General features: G+C 38.5%; 1 long non-coding RNA gene across 1 annotated transcript in view; it reads right to left on the reverse strand.

The window, feature by feature from the left end:
* LOC108449599 overlaps positions 1 to 7308 on the reverse strand; it is a 95913-nt gene extending 88605 nt beyond the window's left edge. The window contains exon 1 of the long non-coding RNA XR_001865826.1: positions 7084 to 7308. This is a non-coding gene — a long non-coding RNA (uncharacterized LOC108449599). The remainder of the gene's footprint in view (positions 1 to 7083) is intronic.
* Positions 7309 to 7578: the final 270 nt, after the last annotated feature.

The following is a 7578-nucleotide window of genomic DNA, read 5'->3' on the forward strand; positions in this document are numbered from 1 at the left end:
TCGCAGGGCGCTCGGTGCATGTGGCCGAGGCCGCACGGTCCCTGAGGCACGCTTCCCTTTGCCAGGACACAGCTGATATTGTTCAACAGTCTCGGTAATTAAATAATATTCACGAAAATATTCTTCCATCGGCATATATTTTGACTCAAACATTAACTGTGTCCAAATGGCCTTCCAAAAGTCCTTGGTAAGAATTAAATCCCAAGAAACATAGAAAAAGTTCTTAAACAACCATGCCAGAAAGTGTTTCAGTTCTTTCTGAGCTTGAATCAAGCTAAAATTTATAAATCGTTGTTCAAGAATCATTTTAAGTTTAAGATAAATGTCCATATGCGGCTCTGAAAGCCAAGAGTCTTTCCACGGTTCCTCCATAGTTTAGATATGGAATAGCAAAACAAAACCAAGAAGAGGAATCCAAAGTTTCTAGGGTTTACTCACACAAATCAGTCGCTTAGGGATCGGGGATCGTTCTGCTCTCATTATCCACCATTTGTTACAGCGGGGATACTGTAACATGCCTATATCAAACCAGGAGTCCCGTGGAAAGGAAATATATATGGACAGATTCTTGGTAGATGTTTCAGAGATGTTTATTTCTCCAGCCACACGGCCGGAGCTCTGCCCAGGAACTGTTCCAGTCACTGGACCAAGGGTCCTTTTGCCCGTGCAGGGAAACACAAACCAACCAATGGGAACGAGGCTGAGCAGGGGCAGGGAAACTCCGTGCGTCCCCTCAGGGCCCCTCTCCCAGGGCTACACGGCAGGGGAGGAGACCCCAACAAATCCCTTATCCTAATTTAGCATTAGAATTTAGGTGTGCTGAAGCCTTAGTCTGAAAGCTGTGATATGCTGAACTTTTACCTAGTTAACTAAAAGGAGGTCCCAGAGCTGGTTGGAGCTGGAAGATAAGGAAGAAAGAAGGTTGCTACACTCATCAGCAGAAGCTGCAACCTTAAATGTGAGAAAAGACCTGCCTAGAGACAATGAAGGGGTCCAAAGAGGAATGGGAAGACCTCAGACGTGTATTGAGAGAGGTGGGGAATCTAGACTGTAGAATTGCACAGGGATTTCTTTGTTCAGGATCCATTTCTAGAGGCACCCAGCTCGAGGTTTCTACTGATTTATCACTGAAATAAATTACCATATTGGACCTAAAGCCTGAGACTCTGCTACAGCATAGAGTGGAGAAAATTCTTCAACACCTACCTATTTTTGTCCCTCACAATTTCATCTAATCCTTGCAAATTTTCCACTTACTTTTTCATGGGAAAGCATGATGTTTCCCTCTACTGTATTCTAATTCATTCCAAAGTTATCACTGGAGTTATTTAGGTACCTATTTACCCCAGGACACTAATGAATGTGTCATAGCTACTGGGTTCAGGTGCACACTCAAACACCTCAGCTCCATTGAGATCCACTGATTGAGATCACTCTTACTTCTTCCATTACTTGCCTTCCATGAAAAAGACCTCAGCTGCCCTTGGATCCTTACCGCTTAAACTTTACAACCTGTTGATTTTTATATTTTTTTAGGTATAATGGGAGACATAAGGTAGAGTTCTGGAGAATTTAATAGTATGAAAGTTGATATTAGTAGTATGAAACTATGGAAAGGGAATAGGCAGACAGAAGGCTCAAACACTGTGCCAGAGAGATCCATGGGGAAAATACCACATATTACAGCCTGTAAGTACTTGTGGAAAAAGGACTTGAGGCAGCACTCTGTTGGTTACACGTAACAGGGGAACTCAGCAGGAGTTACAACACTGAAGGAAGCCAGTATAATTTGGCAGAAATGTCTTTGTCTTTATTGTCTAAATCAGCTATATCTGGATTTTATGCTTCTCCTATACTACAAAATGAAACCCTTTTTTCTTTTTCTCTTTGTTTCATTATAAAATTGATATTCCTGACTATGTTCTGAACAGCTAAAATGCCTGATGTGAGATTAAATGAATTCCTTTTATCTGAGAGAGCACCAATTTTCCTAATATTAGAAAGCACACAATATAAGGGTATGTAATTTAAAACACATTAGCAGCTGGATATTTCCCAATCCTTCATTGAGCTGTCTGTAATGGAAGTATATTGTGTAATAACTCCTTTCACTTGCTTATGCTCTGTATGACATGGCAAATCTGAGGACTGTCTTAAGGTGAGTCTCTGATAAGTACAGAATCTAGATTATAATCAAATCTTTTGATAGGAAGTTTAATAATACAGTGAAATAACATGACAATTATGAAGGATAGTTCAGGAGAAAGAAAGAATAAATTTTCCTATTATTTTGAATAACCTATGTTAAATTTTGGGAATGTGGTATGCAAATTAGACAAGAGTGCAGGAAAAATCAGGGAACCCAGGTCCTTTGAAGTAAAACTTCTGGCCTTAGGTCTTTAGAGTTTTTCTTCTGCTTCTAATTATTTTTTCAACTTCCAGAAAAGTGTCCTAGCAAGGCCCACCACTAATTCTTTGAATTACAGAATGCATTTTAATAGGTATTTTGAATGTTACCCAAGACAACATTGATGACTGCAAAAGCTGCAGTTGTAACAAACAAGCCCATTTTAGTAATCCAAGATCATTATATAGAGGTCTGTTTTCATACTATCGGAGCAGTTAACTCTAAAAGTACTATCATAACTAAAGTGAAATGTGATGGCCTCAAATGTAAAGGCCCCATTTTGAAGACATGTTACATCCAGATTCTGTTTTCAAAAATATATTGTACCCCCAATTATGCTCAATCTGATTTTTATTCATAATATTTTTGATAATAAAAAATTATAAAATGTAATGAGGAGAACCAAATAACTCATCCCTGTATCTGTTCTCATCAAATGTGGTCATTTTTGTCTGCCTAAAACAAAGAATTTAAAATACAAAGCAGTAAGTTTCAGTGGTTTCTCCAAAGAATAACACCTTTTTTTAAGCTTTAAAGTCGGTTGGATTTAAATGCTTGGAGCCTATCTATTCTGGCCAAAGATTTGCAGCAAGTCTGTAACAGCAGCCAGAAAAAGTCACAGAATTTTGTAATTGTCTCCAGTCCTTGAGTCACAAACCAGAAAAAAACCCTAATATGGGGAACTAATATGTCTTTTGCTACTTCTGGAATATAAACTGAGAAGAAAAACAAGTAAGATTTGGTTTTCTGTTTCTGCATGCCCAGGCACTAGATTTACACTGGTGGAACCGGGCCAACAATTCCATGATGGAAGACAATTAAAAAAACCGAATTATGCGAGTCGTCCTCACAATCTTAGGCCTGTCTTCAAAATGAAAGTGGATTCTGATAATCTTGTGGCAACTATTTTTTGTCATATAAAATTCTAGTGAATTATAGTTGCCCAAGAGGCCTTACGCCATCTTTTATATTTCGTGGACCTATTAAAGGCAATAACGAAACTGATATTTTTGAGGAAATTTTTATTGTTCTTCTTTCCACCTATATGTAATTTGAAGCAAATAGATGCAGCAAATATTGGCTTTTCTTCCCTTCCCTTTCACTTACATGTAACTTGAAACCACTTGTCTCACTAACAACCACTAACTTTTTTTTCACATTAAACATAATGTCTATGTATTTTAAAATTAAATACAAAATTTCTGAATTTTTTCTTTTTTAAAAACTATAACCTTTAATTTTGTCCCAACACATATTCTTGCATCTAAAATATACATAAGTATTGCTAAGCAACGCTTAGCAGATGCTGTTTTTAGAAACTTCTGCTTATACAACAGCAACTCTTTAGTATTAATCATGCAAATTATAATGATGTTCTTCAATAGAAATCAAATTTTAGCCTGTTAATGACCTTTATAGACATTTTTGTGTCAGCAGCAATCATCTGTGCATGAAGTTCAACCACATCTGCATAAGGCGACTTTACAAGATCTTACCATTTAAATCAAAATGAAATCATCAATTGTAACTCATCTAATATCAGTCTAACATTATAATGCAGTAGAAATGTGTTCCTGCTTGCTACCACTGGCAGAACTAAGCAGCATAAAAATTATTGCGACAGATGTACAAGTAATCAGTTATGTCACCTTATTGATGCATTCATGATTATCCCTTAATGAGGCAGAATTTCTTAAGGGGGAGTACTTGTCCCTAATGAATGTTTCTTCAGATGCCAGATTTGTTTGTCTGCTTTCCTTATATGACCTGCTATCCTTAATTACTGTTTATAGGTACAGTGGAAAAGCAAAATTCTTGAAACAACAGTAGATAAAAGATCCCGCATTTCATTACAGGAAAACCGACTTCATGACAAAATAAAACGAGATACTGAGATGTGACCAAGGTCTTAATTCAAACAAACAAACAAATACAAAAAAAAAAAAGGATGAAAATACAATATAAGATTTTAATGCAAAATTAAGAATTGGCAGCCTTCTAATGGACTGCTGATGGAATTTGAAAAATCTATTTCTTGGTTTTCTGTCTTTCTCTTCAATTCAAAATCTGGAGCTTAATTTACCAGGTACTAAATTTGTTCAGTTCCTCTTAATACTGAGTGGTTAGAAGACTGATGAAATAGCCAAAAAAGTCTGGTGGGGTGGAGAGAGGGCAGTGCTAGACAGCCCACTAACAAAATGGAATCAGGAAGTGACTTCAATAGAGTGGAATCCAGAGTCCTGTTATATAATAGAATTTCCTATATAGTATTTCATCTCATGAGAAAGGGGATATCTTGGCACCTGAAATGGGATTCAAAATCATCATTTATCTCAGAGAATGAAAAGTAAATTTGTTTTGTTTTGTTTCTGTGCATGTGTGGGGTTTTTTCTTTTATTTTTTTTCTCCAAGTTTTATAATATATCTATGGGTATGACTGTAGAGAAAAACAAATTTTCATCTCCAAAGCCCTGAAGAGAACACTGTATTTATTTTAGAAATGCATTTATTAAAGCTGTGCTCCCCAAATCTAAGAATCCAGCTCTCTCTATTTTATGAAGCTGTCATGATCATTTAGTTGTAATTACTGTCTTTTAGTATTCCCTTTATGTCCTGCTGTAGAATGTACAGTTTTGAAATACCTTTTGACTTTTTTTTTAAATTGTTTGAAAAGCTCTTTTGACATTAATTATTTACTTGCTATGAAGTCTTACTGGTTTATTCAGTTTCTTATAAAATGTCACCTCAACCATTTTATTTTTATACAGATTTATACTTGTCAGACAATAGTATTTATATGATGACTTAATGAAAGCAGTGACAATTCATATTTCATTTCAAGGTAAAAATAAATATTTTATCTAATTCTCTACTTATCTCTAATGGAAAATTTGGCAATTAATAATCTTACTGATATTTTCATAGTGTATTCGTAGTAAATGCTAGGTGGTTGTAGAAATACTGTCATTATTGAAGACAATACACCTGCATGGGATAAGGGCCTTGCTTAGTACTTATTCACAATCATTCAGAATAATAGAAAAGCTGGGAATTGGACTTAATGATCCTTGTTGGTTGCCTTCTAACTCAGCTTACTCTGTCATTCTGTGAACAGTTGGTTGGACATTGGAGGAGCTGATCTGAGTGCTAGGTCATTCAGCCTTGTTTTTTTTCTAGGCAACTTGTGAAAAACCTCTAGTGGCAGAAACTGCATAATCTCTGACCAGTCTGTTTCTGCATTACTCTCCGGGTTTTCTTTCTGTTTTGTTTTTGTTTTTTAAACGTACAGTCTGAACTTCCCAAGCCACAGCTTATGGCTGCTTGCCATTGTTATATCATCTACCACAAATTCCTGTGAAAATCTGCACTGAGAATGAGTTTCAGTTTTGAAATATACACCTAACACTTGAATGGGCAAACATGAAAGAAGAATTACCCTTTTTTGCTGCATACAAATTTTTTATGACTCTTAGGCAGAATTACTTGTGGCTCTCTATGTCAACAATAAGATTTTGAAAGTACAAGTGCAGTAACAGTAGGGTTCTAGAATCACATTTTGACCTCTCAGGAGCTACCCTTCCACCAGAAGTACAGTCTGATCACCCTCAGCAAGTTCCTTGCTTGTAAAAAACAGCAAAGAAATCCACACTACAGTGATGTGATCAGTAATTAGTATGCACCTGCTGACTTTGTCCTGGTAATTCATTATAGTGAAGTTATCATCAAAATCATGGTGTGTTGATTACACATTAACTTTCATACATTACCAGTGGGCCAGTGAATTGATGATATATTACTGTAGAGTGTCAGGTAAGCACCAATTGTAAAATATCAGACATAAACTTTGTTGTTTATTTGTTTTTGTCAAAACAAGATAACTTGACAACAAAGACAATGGCGCAAGCATTATGCTATCAACATCCTTCATCACTGAACAATGGACATTGGACATAAAATTGGATGTGGGCCAGCAATGTGCACTTGCAGCCCACAAAACAGATCAGATTCTGGGGTGCATTCAAAGTAGTATGGCCAGCAGGTTGAGGAAAATGTATCTCCCCATCTATTCTGCTTTCATGGGACCCCACTTGGAGTACTGCATTCAGATTTGGGGTCCCCAGCACAAGAAAGACCTGTTGGTGTGGACCAGGGAAAGGCCACAGAAATTATAAGAGGACTTGAACATCTCTCCTTTAATAAAAGAATGAGAGGGTTGGGGTTGTTCAGCCTAGAGAATGCTCTAAAAAGATTTCATAGCAGCTTTTTAATATATAGCAAGGGCTTGCAATGAAAATGGACAGAGACTTTCCTCAAGACCTGCAGTGACTGAACAAGGGTTAGCAGTTCTAAACTGAAAGATTTTAGAGCTCCAGGGTGGGATTGCCTGGCATAAGGTCTCCTAGAAACTGCATTTCACAATCCTAAACTGTTTCAGAGCAAATTTCATAATACCTTTCTGCAGCCACAGCACAAACCAGGGCCAGTGGTGCCAGGGCTGCAGGTTTTGGTGTCTGGCAAGTCTGTTTTCTTCCCCCTGCAATGCAGCAACATCTCAGAACTGCAGCACTGATACCAGCTGGAAAGAAGCAGGGAAACCTACGCTTGCAGGTTTGGAGTTGCTCCAGACAACGCCAGCAACCCCCATTCGCCACCAGAACTGCTTTGTAAGCTCCTACCTTCCCATTTTTGTTCCAGGAGGAAGGTTGAGCCGAGCAGGGTTTCTCTGCCATATTGTCTTTGTCTTCTGATCCACAGGTGTCTTGGGGTGACTTTATGATGTGTATCCCCTATCACCACTCTGTGCCTAGGCATGAATCCTGTGCCTCTCTGTGCCTTTAAGGCTGGCTGTCATAGGTTAGCAAGCATAGTCCCGGAAGGGACGTCCTTGCTAAGGGGTGCTTACAGTTTCCTCTGGGAACTGATAGAACCTATCAGCTGGCCAGTTTGAATATGGACAATTCTCTAAGCCACTTAAAGTTGTGATCACCTCTGTGATCCACATTTAAGAATAGGCAAACTCCCCCTCCAAGCTCTCTCTCGTTTCCGGCGCTGGGACAGGTGGCTGCAGGCCCCGAGTGGGGGCCAGCGGGCCCGGCCAGGCCCTGCTTGGGCCAGGCCGGGCCGGGCCACGGCCATCCTGGGCCCTGGACCTGTTCCAGCCGCGGAACCCC

The sequence above is a fragment of the Corvus brachyrhynchos genome, unplaced genomic scaffold, assembly GCF_000691975.1.
Source record: "Corvus brachyrhynchos isolate BGI_N302 unplaced genomic scaffold, ASM69197v1 scaffold28, whole genome shotgun sequence".
NCBI classification, from domain to species: Eukaryota; Metazoa; Chordata; class Aves; order Passeriformes; family Corvidae; genus Corvus; species Corvus brachyrhynchos.